General features: G+C 44.8%; 3 long non-coding RNA genes across 3 annotated transcripts; 1 reads left to right on the forward strand and 2 right to left on the reverse strand.

Annotated features, from left to right (window-relative positions):
• Positions 1 to 3,019: 3,019 nt before the first annotated feature.
• LOC144334094 (uncharacterized) lies at positions 3,020 to 18,175 on the reverse strand. The gene is made up of 2 exons (XR_013403517.1): positions 18,034 to 18,175; positions 3,020 to 4,209 (listed from the first exon to the last, which is right to left on the reverse strand). It is a non-coding gene; the product is annotated as an uncharacterized LOC144334094 (long non-coding RNA).
• Positions 10,113 to 14,917, reverse strand: LOC144334089 (uncharacterized). The gene is made up of 2 exons (XR_013403512.1): positions 14,165 to 14,917; positions 10,113 to 12,179 (listed from the first exon to the last, which is right to left on the reverse strand). It is a non-coding gene; the product is annotated as an uncharacterized LOC144334089 (long non-coding RNA).
• LOC144334092 (uncharacterized) lies at positions 11,546 to 19,630 on the forward strand. The gene is made up of 2 exons (XR_013403515.1): positions 11,546 to 12,207; positions 19,390 to 19,630. It is a non-coding gene; the product is annotated as an uncharacterized LOC144334092 (long non-coding RNA).
• The last annotated feature ends 196 nt before the right edge of the window (positions 19,631 to 19,826 follow it).

A 19,826-nucleotide genomic window follows, 5' to 3' on the forward strand; every position in this document is an offset into this window, starting at 1 on the left:
TATCCTTTTCAGTCTATATCTAGAAATTTATCCTACAGATATGTTGGTATGTGTAAAATAACATATGTAAGGTTATTTATTATAAAACTCTTTGTAATAGCAAAGAATATAAATAGCCTAAAAGTCTATCATCCATAAGGGACTGGGCCAGGTGCAGTGGTTCACACCTGTAATCCCAAATATGTGGGGGGCCAAGGCGGGAGGCTGCTTGAGGCAAGGGGTTCAAGTCCAGCCCAGGTAACATAGCGAAATCTTGTCTCTACAAAAAATGTTAAAAATTAGCCCACTGTGGTGGCTTGCACCAGTGGTTCCAGCTACTCGGGAGGCTGAGGTTGGGGAGGACCCCTTGAGCCTGGTAGGTTGAGGCTGTAATGAGCTGTGACTGCACCACCGCACTCTAGCCTAGGTGACAGAGCAAGACTCTGTCTCCAAAAAAAAAATAAGGGCCAAGTGCAGTGGCTCATGCCTATAATCCCAGCATGTTGGGAGGCCAAGGCAGGAGGATTGCTTAAGCTCAAGAGAATTTGAGACCAGTCTGGGCAACAGAGTGAAGCACTATCTCTATGTGGAAAAAAAAAAAAAAAAAATTGCTGGGCGCGGTGGCTCACGCCTGTAATCCCAGCACTTTGGGAGGCCGAGGCGGGCGGATCACGAGGTCAGGAGATCGAGACCATCCTGGCTAACACAGTGAAACCCCGTCTCTACTAAAAAGACAAAAAATGAGCCGGGCGTGGTGGCAGGCGCCTGTAGTCCCAGCGACTCGGGAGGCTGAGACAGGAGAATGGTGTGAAGCCGGGAGGCGGACCTTGCAGTGAGGTGAGATCGCGCCACTGCACTCCAGCCTGGGTGACAGAGCAAGACTCTGTCTCAAAAAAAAAAAAAAAAAAAAAAATCCATCGTGTGAATATACTAAAATGTGTTTATCCCATTTATCAGCTGATGAACATTTGGGTTGTTTCCAGTTTTAGACTCTGATGGATCGAGCTGTTATAAACATTCATGTACAAGTCTTTGTGTGGGCAGTTTTCATTCTTCTTGGCTATATGCCAAAGAATCATATTGCTACGTTATATATCATATACATATTTGACCTTAAAGTAAACTGCCAATCTGTTTTCCAAAGCAGTTCTACCATTTTATTTTATTTTATTTTATTTATTTTTTTTTGAGACGGAGTCATGCTCTGTCGCCCAGGCTGGAGTGCAGTGGCCGGATCTCAGCTCACTGCAAGCTCCGCCTCCCGGGTTCACGCCATTCTCCTGCCTCAGCCTCCCAAGTAGCTGGGACTACAGGCGCCCGCCACTTCGCCCGTCTAGTTTTTTGTATTTTTTAGTAGAGACGGGGTTTCACCGTGTTAGCCAGGATGGTCTCGATCTCCTGACGTCGTGATCCGCCCGTCTCGGCCTCCCAAAGTGCTGGGATTACAGGCTTGAGCCACCGCGCCCGGCCCCATTTTATTTTTTTGAGATGGAGTCTTGCTCTGTCACCCAGGCTGGAGTGCAATGGCACAATCACAGTTCACTGCAGCCTCAAATTTTTGGGTTTAAGCAATCCTCCCACCTCAGCTTCCAGAATAGCTGGGACTAGAGGTGTGAGCCGCTGTGCCTGGCCATGCTCTATTGTTTTCTTTGCTGTGCAGAAGCTTTTTGTTTGATGTAATCCCATTGGCCTACTTTTGCTTTTGTTGCCTGTGCTTTTGAGGTCCTATCTCAAAAATCCTTGCCTAGGTCAATGTCATGAAGCATTTCTCCTGTGTTTTCTTCTAGTAGTTTTGTAGTTTGAGGTCTTATATTTAAGTCTTTAATCCCTTTTGAGTTAATTTTTGTCATTCTTCTGCATGTAGATATCCACTTTTCCCAGCACCATTTATTGAAGAGACCATCTTTTCCCCAATGTATATTCTTGGCACCTTTGCTGAAAATCAGTTGTGTGGATTTATTTCTGGGTTATCTATACTGTTCCATTGGTCTATGTGTATGTTTTTATGACTGTACCATGCTATTTTGGTTATCATAGCTTTGTAGTATATTTTGAACTCAGGTAGTATGATGCCTCCAGCTTTGTTATTTTTGCTTAGGATTGCTTTGGTTATTTGGGGTCTTTAGTGGTTCCAGACAAAATATTTTGAATATATATATATATATTTTTGAGACAGAGTCTCACTTTGTCACCCAAGCTGGAGTGCAGTGGGGCGATCTCAGCTCACTGCAACCTCTGCCTCCCAGGTTCAAGGGATTCTCCTGCCTGAGCCTCCCAAGTAGCTGGGATTACAGGCACCCATCACCACACCTGGCTAATTTTTGTATTTTTAGTAGAGACAGGGTTTCACCATGTTGGCCAGGCTGGTCTGAAATTCTTGACCTCAAGCAATCCACCTGCCTGCCTCAGCCTCCCAACGAGATGGGATTACAGGCGTGAGTCACTGCACCCAGCCAGAATTTTTTTCTTAATAGTACCTTTAGAAGAACCAAAGTTTTAAAATGTGTGCCTGTGGGTGTGATGGAGTTTCGCTACTGTTGCCCAAGCTGGAGTGCAATGGCGTGATCTTGGCTCACTGGAACCTCCGCCTCCTGGGTTTAGGCGATTCTCCTACCTCAGCCTCCCAAGTAGCTGGGATTACAGGCATGTGCCACCATGCCCAGCTAATTTTTGTAATTTTAGTAGAAACAGGATTTCACCATGTTGGCCAGGCTGGCCTCAAACTCCTGACCTCATGTAATCCACCTGTGTTGGCCTCCCAAAGTGCTAGGATTACAGGCGTCAGCCACCAAACCTGGCCCAAAGTTTTAAATTTTGATGAAATCCAATTTATCTTTTTTTTTTTGTTACTGCTTTTTATGTCCTAAGAAATGTTTACCTACCCCAAAGTAACAAATATTTTCTATTTTTTTCTAGATATTTCATTGTTTTAGCTTTTACATTTAGGTTTAGGATCTATTCTTAATTAATTTCACTGTTTCATTCCTGATAATTGGGGATTTATATTTTCTCTATTTTCTTAGTCTTACTAGGGACTTACTATTTTATTTTATTTTATTTTATTTTATTTTATTTATTTTTGGAGATGGAGTCTTGCTCTGTCGCCCAGGCTGGAGTACAGTACCGCAATCTCGGCTCACTGGAACCTCTGCCTCCTGGGTTCAAGCAGTTCTCTGCCTCAGCCTCCTGAGTAGCTGGGATTACAGGTGCCCACCACCAAGCCCAGCTAATTTTTGTATTTTTAGTAGACACAGGGTTTCACCATGTTGGCCAGGCTGGTCTTCAACTCCTGACCTCGTGATCCACCAGTCTCGGTCTCCCAAAGTGCTGGGATTACAAGTGTGAGCCACTGCGCCCAGCCTCAATTTTATTAACTTATTTCAAGAAACCAACTTTTGGCTTTGCTAATTTTCTCCACTTTTTTGTGTATTTTCTATTTCATTTAGAGGTAGAGCTCAAAGTTCAAAAATATTTTTTTCTTTTTTAATGTGGATATACAGTTCCAGCCCCATTTGTTCAAAGACCTTTTACCCACTTTAATTACCAAATTAAAAATAATTTGGCCATGTAAGTGTGTGACTACTGCTAAACTCTCTATTCTTTCGCGTTGATATGTTTATCTCAACATCACACTGTCTTGATTTGTGTAGCTTCACAATAAAGCTTGAAATCATATAGAGTTAGTTTTTAAAAACTAGTGTTTTCTGTTTTGTTTTGTTTGTAGAGACAGGGTCTCACTACGTCACCCAGGGTGGTCTGTGGTCTGAAACTCCTGGATTCAAGCGATCCTCTTGCCTCAGCCTCCTAAAGTGCTGGGATTATAGTCATATGCCATGGTACCCAGCCTAGTTTTAAGTGTAGAGGTCTTGCTTATCTTTGGCTAAATTTATTCCTAACAAGGGTTTCATTCTATTATAAGTGGATTCTTTTAAAAATTTCATTTTCCCATTGTTTGTTGCTAGAACATAGAAATATAAATGGTTTTTGTATGTTCACTTTGTATCCTGTCATCTTGGTAAATACACTTTATTCTAGTGGTTTTTAAAAGATTCTGGCCAGGCACAGTGGTTCACGCCTGTACTCCCAGCACTTTGGCAGGCCAAGGCAAGTGGATTGCTTGAGCTCAGGAGTTCGAGGCCAACCTAAGAAACGTGGCGAAACCCCATCTCTACAAAGTAGTACAAAAAATTAGCCAGGCATGGTGGCACCCACCTGTAGTCCCAGCTACTTCTGATGCTGGAGTGGGAGAATCACCTGAGCCCTAGAGGTAGAGTGAGCCATGATTGCCACTGCACTCCAACTTGGGCAAGAGAGTGAGACCCTATCTCAAAAATAAATAATAAATAAAACATTTTTAAAGGGGTTATTTCATTCAAGTTGTCAAATTTATTTCCATAAAGTTGTTCACAATACTCCTTTTTATCATCTTAATACATAACAATCTAAACTGATATCTACTCTTTCATTACTAATAATTGGTAATTTTTTTTGAGATAAGATCTTGCTCTGTTGCCCTGGAGTACAGTGGCACAATCTCGGCTCACTGCAGCCTCTACCTCCCAGGTCCAAGTGATTCTCATGCCTCAGCCTCCTGAGTAGCTGGGATTACAGGTGTGCGCCATCATGCCTCACTAATTTTTTGTACTTTTAATAGAGAAGGGGTTTCACCATGTTGGTCAGGCTAGTCTTGAATTCCTGGCCTCAAGTAATCCACCAGCCTTGGCCTCCCAAAGTGTTGGAAATACAGGTATGAGCCATCATGCTCGGCCTGTATTTTTTTTTTTTTTTTTTTTTGAGACAGAGTCTTGCTCTGTCGCCCAGGCTGGGGTGCAGTGGCCGGATCTCAGCTCACTGCAAGCTCCGCCTCCCGGGTTTAGACCATTCTCCTGCCTCAGCCTCCCGAGTAGCTGGGACTACAGGCGCCTGCCACCTCGCCCGGCTAGTTTTTTATATTTTTTAGTAGAGACGGGGTTTCACCGTGTTAGCCAGGATGGTCTCGATCTCCTGACCTCGTGATCCGCCCGTCTCGGCCTCCCAAAGTGCTGGGATTACAGGCTTGAGCCACCGCGCCCGGCCTGTATTTTTTTTTTTTAATCAGTCTCGATATGGTTTTATCAATTTTATTATTTTTTCAAAGAATCAACTTTTGGCTTTGCTATTTTTCTCTGTGTGTGTGTGTGTGTGTGTGTGTGTGTGTGTGTGTGTGTGTGTGTATGTATTTTCTTTCTTTCTTTTTTTTTTTTTGACAGGGTGTTATTCTGTCATTTCAAGCTGGTCTGCAGTGGTGCAATCATGGCTCACGGCAGCCTCTATCTCCCAGGCTCAAGGGTTCCTTCCACCTCAGCCTCCCAAGTAGCTGGGACTACAGGCACGCACCACCACACCAGGCTAATTTTTGTATTTTTTGTGGAGATGGGATCTTGCTATGTTGCCTAAGCTGGTCTCCAACTCCTGAACTCAAGCCATATACCCGCCTCGGCTTCCCAAAACGCTGGGACTATAGGCATGAGTCACCATGCCCAGCCTCCAAAATTCACAATTTTAAAGTGTAAAATTCAGTGATTTTTAGTGTATTCACTATGTTGTGCAACCATTACCACTGTCTAATTCTGTAATACATTCATCACCCCAGAAAGAAAGCCTGTGCTTAATGGCAGTCAGTTCCAATTCCTCCCTGACAACCACTAATCTGCTTTCTGTTTATATGGATCTGTCTATTCTAAAATTTTTATTTTTATAATTAATTTTTTACAATTTTTTTGAGGCAGGGTCTCACTTTGTTGCCCAAGCTGGAGTGCCGTGGTGCTTATTGCAGTCTTGGCCTCCTGGCTCAAGGAATTTCATGCCTCAAGATTACAGGTGTACGTCACCACGCCTGGCTAATTTTTTATTTTTTGTAGAGAGGATCTCATTATGTTGCCCCCGCTGATCTCCTGGGCTCAAGCAATCCTCCCACTTCAGACTCCCAAAGTGCTGGGATTATAGGCATGAGCCACCATACCCAGCCCTGAAAATTTCATATAAATGGAATCATTTTGTGTCTGCTTTCCTTCACTTAGCATAAGGTTTTCAAGGTTTATCCATCTTGTAGCATATAACCACTTCATTCTTTTTCATGGCTGAATAATATTCCATTATAGGGATATACCACATTTTGTTTATTCATTCATCTGTGAATAGACAGTTGGATTGCTTCCAGTTTTTGGCTAACACTGTTATGAACGTGTTTTTTATTATCCTGCGTATATACTAGGGAGTAGAACTGCTGGGTCATATGGTAATTCTATTTAGTTTTTTGAGAAACTGCCAAACTTCTTACAGCTTCTTAAGGTAGAAACACAGAATTATTAATTTAAACCTTTCCACCGGGCACGGTGGCTCATGCCTGTAATCCCAGCACTTTGGGAAGCCGAGGTGGGTGGATCACTTGAGGCCAGGAGTTTGAGGCATGAGAATCACTTGAACCTGGGAGGCAGAGGTTGCGGTGAACCGAGATCGCACCACTGCACTCCAGTGTCCCACTCTGTCCCTTCGACCCCCCCCCAAAAAATTTAAACCTTTCTCTTTTCTCATATAGATACTTTATAAACTTTCCTTTAAGTACTTCTTTTTTTTTTTTTTTTTTTTTTTGAGACGGAGTCTCGCTCTGTCGCCCAGGCTGGAGTGCAGTGGCGCAATCTCGGCTCACTGCAAGCTCCGCCTCCCGGGTTCACGCCATTCTCCTGCCTCAGCCTCCCGAGTAGCTGGGACTACAGGCGCCCGCCCCTGCGCCCGGCTAATTTTTTCTATTTTTAGTAGAGACGGGGTTTCACCATGGTCTCGATCTCCTGACCTTGTGATCCGCCCACCTCGGCCTCCCAAAGTGCTGGGATTACAGGCGTGAGCCACCACGCCCGGCCTAAGTACTTCTTTAGCTGCACCACACATATTTTGATATTCTATGCCTTCATATGCTTCAGTTTGAAATATTTTCTCATTTGTGTTTTCTTCTTTGATTAATTAGTTATACAGAATTTTTTTTTTTTTTTTTTTTTTGAGACAGAGTTTCACTCTTGTCACCCAGGCTGGAGTGCAATGGCATGTTCTCAGCTCACTGCAACCTCCACCTCTTGGGTTCAAGTGATTCTCCTGCCTCAGCCTCTTGAGTAGCTGGGACTACAGGTATGTGCCACCATGCCTGGCAAATTTTATTTTTTGTAGAAACAGGATCTCGCTATATTGCCCAGGCTGGTCTCAAACTCCTGGCCTCAAGCAATCCTCCCTCCTCGGCCTCCCAAAGTGCTGGGATTACAGGTGTAAGCCACCATACCTGGCCTAAAAATAGATTCTTTAGAAATATATTCTTTGATTTCTTTTTTTTTTTTTTTTTTTGAGACGGAGTCTCGCTCTGTCGCCCAGACTGGAGTGCAGTGGCCGGATCTCAGCTCACTGCAAGCTCCGCCTCCCGGGTTTACACTATTCTCCTGCCTCAGCCTCCTGTGTAGCTGGGACTACAGGCGCCCGCCACCTCGCCCGGCTAGTTTTTTTTTTTTTTTTTTTTTTTTTGAGACGGAGTCTCACGCTGTTGCCCAGGCTGGAGTGCAGTGGCGCGATCTCGGCTCACTGCAAGCTCCGCCTCCCGGGTTCCCGCCATTCTCCTGCCTCAGCCTCCTGAGTAGCTGGGACTACAGGCGCCCGCCACCGCGCCCGGCTAATTTTTTGTATTTTTAGTAGAGACGGGGTTTCACTGTGGTCTCGAGCTCCTGACCTTGTGATCCGCCCGCCTCGGCCTCCCAAAGTGCTGGGATTACAGGCTTGAGCCACCGCGCCCGGCCAAGTTTTTTGTATTTTTTAGTAGAGTCGGGGTTTCACCGTGTTAGCCAGGATGGTCTTGATCTCCTGACCTCGTGATCCGCCCGTCTCGGCCTCCCAAAGTGCTGGGATTACAGGCTTGAGCCACCGCGCCCGGCCATATTCTTTAATTTCTAAACATTTGGGGATTTTCTAGATATGTTACTATTAATATTATTTGTCTCTAATTTAATTTCATTGTGATCAGATGATCAGAGAGTATATATTCTGTAAGGTTGTTTGGGGTTTTTTCTTTTTATTCTTTTTTTTTTTTTTTAAATAGAGATAGGGTCTCACTCTTTAACCATGCTGGAGTGCAGTGGCACAATCATACTCACTGCAGCATCCAACTCCTTGGGCTCAATCTTCCCACTTCAGTCTCCCAAGTAGCTGGGACTACAGGCACATGCTACTATGCTCAGCTAAGTTTTTTACTTTTTATGGAGATGGGGTCTATCTATTTATTATGTTGCCTGGGTTGGTCTTGAATTTCTGGCCTTAAGCAATAGATTTTAATCTTTAGAAGTATACTGAGACTTATCTTATGGCCCAGATATAATCTAGCTTGGCTAATGTTCTATGTGTGCTTGAAAAAAATGTAATCCCAGCACTTTGGGAGGCTGAAGTGGGTGGATCACCTGCAGTTATTTGGTGGAGTTTCTTGAATGTCAACTATATCAAATTGGTTGATGGTATTGTTCAGGTTTTCTATATGCAGCTGCTTTTTTGTCTAGTTGTTCTCTCAATTACCAAAAGAAGGTTTTCTTTTTTATGAGATGGAGTTTCACTCTTGTCCCCCAGGCTGGAGTGCGATGGCACAGTCTTGGCTCACTGCAACCTCTGCCTCTGGGATTCAAGCAATTCTCCTGCCTCAGCCCCCCGCCCCAAGTAGCTGGGATTACAGTCACCTGCCACCACGCCTGACTAATTTTTGTATTTTTCACAGAGACGGATTTTTACCATGTTGGCCAGGCTGGTCTAGAACTCCTGACCTCAGGTGATCCACCTGCTCTGGCCTCCCGAAGTGCTGGGATTACAGGCATGAGCCACTGCACCCAGCCCAAAAGGTTTTCAAATCTCTGACAATTGTGCATTTGTTGGTTACTTATTTATTTATTTAGAGACGGAGTCTCACTCTGTTGCCCAGGCTGGAGTGCATTGGTGCAATCTTGGCTCACTGCAACCTCTGCCTCCCAGGTTCAAGCGATTCTCCTGCCTCAACCTCCCAAGTAGCTGGGATTACAGGCTCACTGCAACCTCTGCCTCCCAGGTTCAAGCAATTATCCTGCCTCAGCTTCCTGAGTCGCTGGGATTACAGGTGCCCACCACCATGCCTGGCTAATTTCTTTGTATATTTAGTAAAGATGGGGTTTCACCATGTTGGCCAGGCTGGTTTTGAACTCCTGACCTCAAGTGAGCTGCCTGCCTTGGCCTCCCGAAGTGCTGAGATTACAGGTGTGAGTCACTGCACTGGCCTTTTTTTGTATTTTTACTAGACACAGGGTTTCACCATGTTGGCAAGGGTGGTCTCAAACTCCTGGCCTCAAGTGAGCCACTTGCCTCAGCCTTCCAAATTGCTGGGATTACAGCCACTGCACCCAGCTGATTTTTCATATTTTTTTGTAGAGATGGTTTTTATTTTATTTTTATTTTTTATTTTTTGAGACAGAGTCTCGCTCTGTGGCCCAGGCTGGATGGAGTGCAGTGGCACCATCTTGAGTCACTGCAACCTCTGCCTTCCGGGTTCCAGCGATTCTCCTGCCTCAGCCTCCCAAGGAGCTGGGATTACAGGTGTGTGTCACCATGCCTGGCTAATTTTTGTATTTTTAGTAGAGACGGGGTTTCACCACGTTGGCCAGGCTGGTCTCAAACTCCTGACCTCAGGTGATCCGCCCACCTCAGCCTCCCAAAGTGCTGGGATTACAGGCACGAGCCACCGTGCTCAGCCGGAGATGGAGTTTTGAGGGAAGATCTTTTGAGCCTGGGAGCCCAGGAGGTTGAAGTGCAGTGAGCCGAGATCGCACCACTACACTCTGGCCTGGGTGAGAGTGAAACCTTGTCTCAAAAAAAGAAAAGAAAAGAAACAAAAATTGTAAGAGTAAGTATATTTGCTATTAAGTGGAAATGGATCATCATAAAGGTCTTTATCCTCATTGCCTTCATGTTGAGTAGGCTGAGGAAGAGGAATGGTTGGTCTTGCTATCTCAGGGGCAGCAGAGGCAAAAGAGGTGGAAGGGCAGGCGGGAGAGGCAGGCACACTCTGGTGTAACTTTACGGAAATACATTGTAACTTCTGTCTGACATTTTTGCTTTTTCATTTCTCTAAAAATGTTTCTATATAGCAGCAGTCCCAACCTTTTGGGCACCAGGGACTGGTTTTATGGAAGACCTTTTTCCCATAGATGGGGTTAAGGGGGTGGTTTCGGGATGATTCAAGCACTTTATATTTATTGTGTGCTTTATTTCTATTATTATTATATTGTAACACACAATGAAATGATTATACAGCTCACCCTAAGGTGGAATCAGTAGGAGCCCTGAGCTTGTTTTCTTGCAACTAGATGGTCCTTTCTGGGGTGAGAGAAGACAGTGACAGATCACCAGGCATGAGATTCTCATAAGGAGCTGGCAACCCAGATCCCTCACACACACAGTTCACAATGGGGTTTGCTCTCCTATGATCTGACAAGAGGTGGTGCTTACATGGGAATGCAAGTGACGGGGAAGAGATGTAGATGCAGATGAAGCTTGTGTTTGCCTGCTCACCCGTCACTCACCTCCTGCTGTATGGCCTGGTGCCGGTGGCCTGAGGGCTGGGGACCCCTGCTATATGGTATTAATCCTTCTTCCATTGTTTGATTGAGTTTCAGTGCCTGCATCGTAGAAGGGTCCATGTCATAAAATATGTCAAAAGTGGTCTTGAATAATCAGAACCCTTCTCCTAGACTGTCTAATGTTAATTGTTTTCTGCCACTGCTGCTTCTACATCTTCTTCTTCATCTGGCACAGGTTCAGAAGCACTCATCTCTATCATGTCATTTTCTGTTAATTTGTCTTGGGTGGTGTCTATTAAACTCTTCGATTCCCCTGAGATCCATATCAAACCCTTCACCCCATCTTTTTTGCCATATCCACAATCTTTTTCATGATTTCCTTGCTTGGCTTTATCATCAATCCTGTGAAATCATGCATAACATCTGGATGCAGTATTCTCCAGTAGGAATTTATTGTTTCAGGCTTGATGGTTTTCATGGCTTTTTCCATAATAATGATGGCATCTTCAGTGGTACAATCCTTCCAGACTTCCACAATGTTCTATCAGGGTTCGCTTCCATAGAGTTGACAGTCCTTTCCATAGAGTACCATGTATATGTGTAATGAGTCTTTAAGGTCCTTATGATCCCCTGATCTAGAGGCTGAATTAGAGACAGTGTGTTTGGAGACAAGTAGACCACTTTGACACCTTCGGTATTGAACTGATGGGGTTCAATGCCAAGGGCATTGTCCAATAACAAGAGAATTTTAAAAGGCAAAACCAGGCCAGGTGTAGTGGCTCTCCCCTGTAATCCCAGCACTTTGGGAGGCCGAGGCGGCCACATCACTTGAGGTCAGGGGTCTGAGACCAGCCTGGCCAACATGGTGAAACCCTGTCTCTACTAAAAATACAAAAATTAGCTGGGCATAGTGGTGTGTGCCTGTAATCCCAGTTACTTAGGAGGCTGAGGCAGGAAAATCGCTTGAACCCAGGAGGCGGAGGCTGCAGTGAGCTGAGATCACGCTACTGCATTCCAGCCTGGGTGACAGAGTGGGACTCCATCTCAAAAAACAACAAAAAAAGGCAATCCCCTTACTGACAAGGTATGTCCTGACTTCAGGGACAAAGTATCAATGAAATCGATCCAGAAAAAGGGTGCTTGTCCAGGCTTTCTTGTTGTACCACCAAAAAATTGGCAGCTGGTGTTTTTCTTTCCCTTCGGCTTGGGGGTTAGCAGATTTATAGATAAGGGCAGCCTTCATAATAAACCTGACTGCATTTGCACAAAACAGTAGAGTTGGTTTATCTTTTCTTTCCTTAAATCCTACTGCTCACTTCTCTTCCTTACTAATAGAGGTCTTTTGTGGTTTTCTGTTTTCTTCTGCATTAAAAACCTGTCCAGGCAGGTACTTTTCTCCTCTTTTCTTTCTTTTCTGAGACAAAGTCTCACTCCCATTGCCCAGGCTGGAGTACAGTGGCACAATCACAGCTCACTGTAGCCTCAACCTCCTGGACTCAGCTGATCCTCCCACCTCAGCCTCCTGAGTAGCTGGGACTACAGGCATTTGCCACCACGCCTGGTGATTTTTTTTTTTTTTTTTTTTTTTGAGACAGTCTCGCTCTGTTGCCCAGGCTGGAGTGCGGTGGCACGATCTTAGCTCACTTAGCTCCGCCTCCCAGGTTCACGCTGTTCTCCTGCCTCAGCCTCCCAAGTAGCTGGGACTACAGTCGCCCGCCACCACGCCCAGCTAATTTTTCGTATTTTCAGTAGAGATGGGGTTTCGCCATGTTGGCCAGGATGGTCTCCATCTCCTGACCTCGTGATCCGCCCGCCTCGGCCTCCCAAAGTGCTGGGATTACAGGCGTGAGCCACCGCGACCGGCCTTTTTTTTTTTTTCTTTTTTTGTTTTTAGTAGAGATGGGGTTTCACCATATTGCTCAGGCTGGTCTTGAACTCCTGAACTCAAGCAATCCACCCACTTCGGCCTCCCAAAGTGCTGGGATTAGAGGTGTGGGCCACCGCGCTGGGCCTCAATTATTTTCTTATTGGCATCTCAGAACTCATCTTTTGTCTCTTGGTAGGTAAAAGCTGCTTTTCCTGTTATCTTGACTTTTTTTTTTTTTTTTTTTCTTTTTCTTTTGAGGCAGAATCTCACTCTCATCACTCAGGCTGGAGTGCGGTGGCACCAACACAGCTCACTGCAGCCTCGACCTCTGGGCTTAGGTGATTCTCCTACCTCAGCCTCCCAAGTAGCTGGGACTATAGGTGCATGCCACCATGCCTGACTAATTTTTAGTACTTTTAGCAGAAATAGGGTTTTGCCATGTTTCCCAGGCTAGTCTCAAACTTCTGGGCTCAAGCAGTCCTCCCATCTTGGCCCCCCAAAGTGCTAGAATTATAGGCATGAGTCACCGCACCCAGCCTCTCTTGACATTTTTAAAGCCAAACCTCTTTCTAAAACTACCAAACCATCCTTTGATGGCATTAAATTCTCTAGCGTTAGATCCCTCACCTTCCTTTTGCTTTGTCATGTAATGACTTCACTTTTTCTCAAATCACATTAGAGTCCACATGTACTCCTTTCTTATAGCAATCCTGCACCCACATAAAAGCTGCATTTTCAATATGACATAAAAAGGTATTTTGCAAAAAGTGCAAGATTTTCACACCTCCTGGTATAGCTTCACCGATTTCCTCTTTTTTTTTTTTTTTTTTTTTTTTTTTTACAATAGTCCTTACACTGGATTCATCTATCTTGAAATAGTGGACAACCACAGGTACAGACCTCAATCTGTGGAACATATCAAGCAACTCAGATTTTTCTTGAAATGTCATAACTTTTCTCTGCTTCCTGGAGTGCTCCCAGCATTAATAGTGGCACTTCACTTGGGTCCTATGCCGAAATTCAAGGTGGTATTGCACGAGACAATGAAAACTCCATGAGAACTGCAAGAGATCACCTTTTTACTGCAACAGGCAAGTTACTAGAGGGCAAACTGCTCATGCAGAGATGATTAGTGTCACAGCATTTTAAGTGGATACTCGAAACAACTGAACTCAATGCAATAGCAACAGAAGGTGGTTATAAAATTATTACAGTAGTACAGTATGTACTAATTTTAGGCAGTTATGATTTAATACGGCATCGAAATTTTTCTTTTTTTTTTTTTGAGACAGGGTCTCCCTCTGTCACTCAGGCTGGAGTGCAGTGGCATGATCACAGGTCACTGCAATTTTGACGTGGGCTCAAGCGATTCTCTCACCTCAATCTCCCAAGTAACAGGGACTACAGGTGTGTACCACTATGCCCAGTTAATTTTTTCGGCCGGGCGCGGTGGCTCAAGCCTGTAATCCCAGCACTTTGGGAGGCCGAGACGGGCGGATCACGAGGTCAGGAGTTCGAGACCATCCTGGCTAACACGGTGAAACCCCGTCTCTACTAAAAAATACAAAAAACTAGCCGGGCGAGGTGGTGGGCGCCTGTAGTCCCGGCTACTCGGGAGGCTGAGGCAGGAGAATGGCGTAAAAACCCGGGAGGCGGAGCTTGCAGTGAGCTGAGATCCGGCCACTGCACTCCACCCTGGGCGACATAGCGAGACTCCGTCTCAAAAAAAAAAAAAAAAAAAATATTTTTTTCAACAATTTTTTTGTAGAGACAGGGTCTGGCTATGTTGCCCAGACTGTAGTGCAGTGGCATGATCACAGCTCACTGTAACCTCAAATTCCTGGGCTCAAGTGATCCCCCTGCCTCACCTTCCTGAGTAGCTAGGACAGTATGCACGTGCCTCAAGTGATCCTCCCATCTTGGCCTCCCAAAGTGCTCTGATTACAGGTCTTGGCCACCTCATCCAGCCAATTTTAACTTCTTGTAATAGATTTATCTATATTTCATTGTCGTAAATGATTAAACAGACTAGTATCTATATTTGGTGCATTCATGACATACCGAACTTTCTCTTAATTTTTCAATATTTCTAGGCTATGTGGTTGGTTTGTACATTTTTCAAATTGTTGCAAATTTCTAAAAAAAAATTCCAATGTATTTATTGAAAAAAACTGGCTGGGCATGATGGCTCATGCCTGTAATCCCAGCACTTTGGGAGGCCAAGGCAGGTGGATCACGAGGTCAGGAGTTCAAGACCAGCCTGGCCAAGATGGTGAAACCCCATCTTTACTAAAACAAAAAAATTAGCCAGGCGTAGTGGCAGGTGCTTGTAATCCCAGCTGCTCGGGAGGCTGGGGCAGAGAATTGCCTGAACCCGGGAGGCAGAGGTTGCAGTGAGCCAAGATCACACCAGTGCACTCTAGACTGGGTGACAGAGCAAGACTCCGTCAAAAAAAAAAAAAAAAAAGCAAGAAAGAAGGAAAAAGAAAGAAAGGAGAAAGGAAAGGAGAAAGGAAAGGAAAGGAGAGGAGAAAGGAAAGGAAAGGAAAAAGGAAAGGAAAGGAGAAAGGAAAGAGAGGAGAAAGGAGAGGAGAGGAGAAAGGAGAGAAGAGGGGAGGGGAGGGGAGAGGAGGGGAGGGGAGGGGAGGGAACAAACAAACTTGTGTGGATCCAGGCAGTTCAAACCCATGCTGTTCAAGGGTCAACTGTATATTTCTTTTAGATACTATATAGTTGGATCTTGATTTTTTTAAAGACAGTCTCACTCTGTCACCCAGGCTGCTGTCTTTTAGTTGGAGTGTTAAATTGGAGTGTTTATATTGAAAGTAGTTATTAATATGGCTGGGCATAGGTCTACATTAGTTTGCTGGAGTTGTACTGTGGTCTGAATGTGTCCCCAAAATTGATGTGTTGAAAGCTCAGTCCCCAACGCAATAATATTAGAAGGTGGGGTCTTTTTTTTTTTTTTTTTTGAGATGGAGTCTTGCTCTGTTGCCCAGGCTGGAGTGCAGTGGCACGATCTCAGCTCCTTACAACCTCCATCTCCCAGGTTAAAGCAATTCTCCTCCCTCAGCCTCCTGAGTAGCTGGGATTACAGGTATGCACCACTACGCTTGGCTAATTTTTGTATTTTTAGTACAGACAGGGTTTCACTAAGCTGGCCAGGCTGGTCTTGAACTCCTGATCTCAGGTGTTCTGACTGCCTCGGCCTCCCGAAGTGTTAGGACTACAGGTGTGAAACACCATGCTCGGCCTAGAAGGTGGGGTCCTTTAAGATGTTTTTAGATCATGAAGACTCCGCCCTCATGAATGGATTAATATCACTATGAAGAGGGCTTGTGGGAGTGGGTTCACTCTCTCTTGCCCTTCTGCTTTTCTGCCGTGTGAAGACAGAGTTCATTCTCTCTTGTTCTTGTGCCTTCTGCCATGTGAGGATGCAATCAGAAGACTTGGATGCTTTTGGAACTATGAGAGAATAAATTTCTGTTCTTTATAAATTATCCAGTCTCAGATATTCTGTTATAGCATCACACAACAGACTAAGACAGGTTGCCATAACAAAGAACCACAGATTGGGTAGCTTAAACAACAGAAATTTATTTTCTCACAGTTCTGGGGGCTAGAAGTCTGAGATCAAGGTGTTGAGATGGTTGATTCCTTTTGGGGGCCATGAGAAAAGGATCTGTTCTAGGTTCTATTCTCTCCCCTCTGCTTGTAGATGGCTGTCTCCACATCATCTTTCCTCTGTTATGTGTCTATGTCTGAATTTTCTCTTATGAGGACACCAGTCATAGAGGAGTAGGGTCCACCCTAAGACCTCATTTTAACTTAAAACCTCTGTAGGCCAGGTGCGGTGGCTCAAGCCGATAATCCCAGTACTTTGGGAGGCCGAGGCAGGTGGGTTATCTGGGGTCAGGAGTTCGAGACCAGCCTGGCCGACATGGCGAAACTCCATCTCTACTAAAAATACAAAATATCACCAGGTGTGGTGGTGTGTGCCTGTAGTCCCAGCTACTTGGGAGGTTGAGGCAGGAGAATTGCTTGAACCCAGGAGCTGGAGGGTGGAGCGAGCCAAGATCGTGCCATTGCACTCCAGCCTGGGTGATACAGCAGGACTCCATCCAAAAAAAAAAAAAAAAAAAACACCTCTGTACAGATTCTATCTGTAATCCCAGCACTATGGAAGGCTGCGGGGGGTGGGGGGGGGGTGGCGGATCACGAGGTCATGAGTTCGAGACCAGCCTGGCCAACGCAATGAAACCCTGTCTTTACTAAAAATACAAAAATTAGCCAGGTGTAGTGGTCTGTGCCTGCAGCCCCAGCTACTCAGGAGGCTGAGGCAGGAGAATAGCTTGAACCCGGGAGGCGGAGGTTGCAGTGAGCCAAGACCATACCATTACACTTCGGCCTGGGTGACAGAGTGAGACTCCATCTCAAAAAAAAAAAAAAAAATATTCTGGCCGGGCGCAGTGGCTCACGCCTGTAATCCCAGCACTTTGGGAGGCTAAGTTGGGCGGATCATGAGGTCAGGAGATCGAGACCATCCTGGCTAACACTGTGAAACCCCGTCTCTACTAAAAAAACAAAAAAATTAGCTGGGCGTGGTGGCAGGTGCCTGTAATCCCAGTTACTCGGGAGGCTGAGGCAGGAGAATGGCATGAACCCAGGAGGTGGAGCTTGCAGTGAGCCGAGATCACGCCACTGTACTTAAGCCTGGGCGACAGAGCAAGAAACCGTCTCAAAAAAAAAAAAAAAAATGGCTGGGCGCAGTGGCTCAAGCCTGTAATCCCAGCACTTTGGGAGGCCGAGACGGGCGGATCACGAGGTCAGGAGTTCGAGACCATCTTGGCTAACACGGTGAAACCCCGTCCCTACTAAAAAATACAAAAAACTAGCCGGGCGAGGTGGTGGGCGCCTGTAGTCCCGGCTACTCGGGAGGCTGAGGCAGGAGAATGGCGTAAAAACCCGGGAGGCGGAGCTTGCAGTGAGCTGAGATCCGGCCACTGCACTCCACCCTGGGCAACATAGCGAGACTCCGTCTCAAAAAAAAAAAAAAAAAAAAAATTTCTATCTGTAAATATTAGGATTACTTGAGCCCATGAGTTTGAGGCAGTAGTATGCATGGCTGCGCCTGTGAATAGCCACTGCACTCCAGCCTGGGCAACATAGCAAGACCCTGTCTCTAAAATTAAATAAATAAATAAATATTACAAACACAATGAAATAAATAAATTAGGCAAGGATTATTAACACTAAGGCCAATGGCTGATAGATTGTTGGGGAACAGCATATTCACATGGTCTCAACTTACCACCCAACAAGTTATTTATTTTTACATGTGGAAAAGAGCTCCCTCTCAATAGAGAGATCTAGCAGATACCATCTTAACCGAGTAAATAAACTTAGTATCGACTGGGCGCAGTGGCTCATGCCTGTAATCCTAACACTTTGGGAGCCCATGGCAGGCAGATCACCTGAGGTTTGGGGTTCAAGACCAGCCTAGCCAACATGGCAAAACGCTGTCTCTACTAAAAATACAAAAATTAGCTGGGCATGGTGGCGCATGCCTGTAATCCCAGCTACTAGGGAGGCTGAAGCAGGAGAATCACTTGAACCCAGGAGGCAGAGGTTGCAGTGAGCGGAAACCGTGCCACTGCACTCCAGCCTGGGTGACAGAGTGAAACTCTGCCTCAAAAGAAAAAATAAAAATAAAAAGTAAAATAAACTCAGTATCATCAATAATGGGATAAGGCAACATTACATGACTAAAGTAATGCAACGAATAGGAAGAACATGTTATACAATATCCTTAGTATTCTTGTAGTATTATGTAGTATTCTTGCAAAAAGGCTTACTGTGAATCTAATTATAAAGAAACATTCAAAGAGACCCAAATTGAAGGATATCCTACAAGACAATTTGGATTCTTCAAAAATGTCAATGTCATGAAAAACAAAAAGACAGGAAGACCATTCTAAATTAAGAAAGAATCAAGAGACATGACAACCAAATACAGTCAGTGATCCCTCATTCAATCCTGAATCAGATATTTTTTTAAAGCTGTAATGGAAAACATAGGGATATTTAGAGAAATGTAATTATGATCTGTAGTCTAGATAATAATATTGCATTTTTATTTCTTGGTCACTTTGTAAAACAGGTGGCAGTTTCTCAGAAAGTTAACGGAATTGCCATATTATCCAGCAATTCCACTCTTAGTATGTACCCTAAAGAATTAAAAGCAGTGATCCCAATACTAGTAAACCAATGTTCATGGTGGCATATTCACAACAGCCAAAGGCTAAAACATTCCAAATGTCTATCAGTAAACAAAATGTGGTCTATCCATATAGGAGAATATTATTCAGCCTTAAAAAAAGACTGAAATTCTGAACATGTGCTACAACATGGCTGAACCTTAAAAACAATATGCTAAGTGAAGTAAGCCACACATCAAAGGACAAATAATGTGTGTCTCAACTTATATGAGGTAATTAAAAGAGGCAAATTCACAGACAGAAAGTAAAACTGAAGTTACCAGGGGGAATGGGGAGCTATCATTCAATGGGTACAGTTTCTGTTGGTGATGATAAAGAAGTTCTGGAAATGGATACTGGTCACGGTTACACAACACTGTGAATGTACGTAATGCCACAACTATATACTTTAAAATAGCCAAATAGTAAATTTTATGTATATTTTACCACATTTTTATTTTTTGTTGTGTTTTAGAGACAGTGTCTCACTCTGTCATCTAGGCTGGAGTGCAGCAGTGCAATCATGGTTCACTGCAGCCTCTCAAACTTTTGGGCTCAAGCCATCCTCTTGTCTCAGTCCCCTGAGTAGTTGGGACTATAGGCACACACCAGTATGCCCAGTTAAAAATTTTTTTTTTTTTTTGAGATGGAATCTCTCTCTGTCGCCCAGGCTGGAGTGCAGTGGCACGATCTCGGCTCACTGCAACCTCTGCCTCCCAGGTTCAAGCAATTCTCCTGCCTCAGCCTCCCAAGTAGCTGGGATTACAAGTGCTTGCCACCATGCCAGGCTAATTTTTGTATTTTTAGTAGAGACGGGGGTGCACCATGTTGGCCAGGCTGGTCTCAAACTCCTGACTTCATGATCCACCCAACTCGGCCTCCCAAAGTGCTGGGATTACAGGTGTGAGCCACCGCGCCTGGCATGCCCAGTTAATTTTTAACTTTTTTTTTTTTTTTTTTTACAGATAGGGTCTCACTCTGTCGCTAAGGCTGGAGTGCAGTGGCAAGAACATTGCTCACTGTAGCCTCAGCCTCCTAGGCTCAAGTGCTCTTCCTGCCTTGGCCTCCCAAACTGCTGGGATTATAGGCATGAGCTACCATGCCTGGCCTAATAATCAC

Source organism: Macaca mulatta, chromosome 14, assembly GCF_049350105.2.
Source record: "Macaca mulatta isolate MMU2019108-1 chromosome 14, T2T-MMU8v2.0, whole genome shotgun sequence".
NCBI lineage: Eukaryota > Metazoa > Chordata > Mammalia > Primates > Cercopithecidae > Macaca > Macaca mulatta.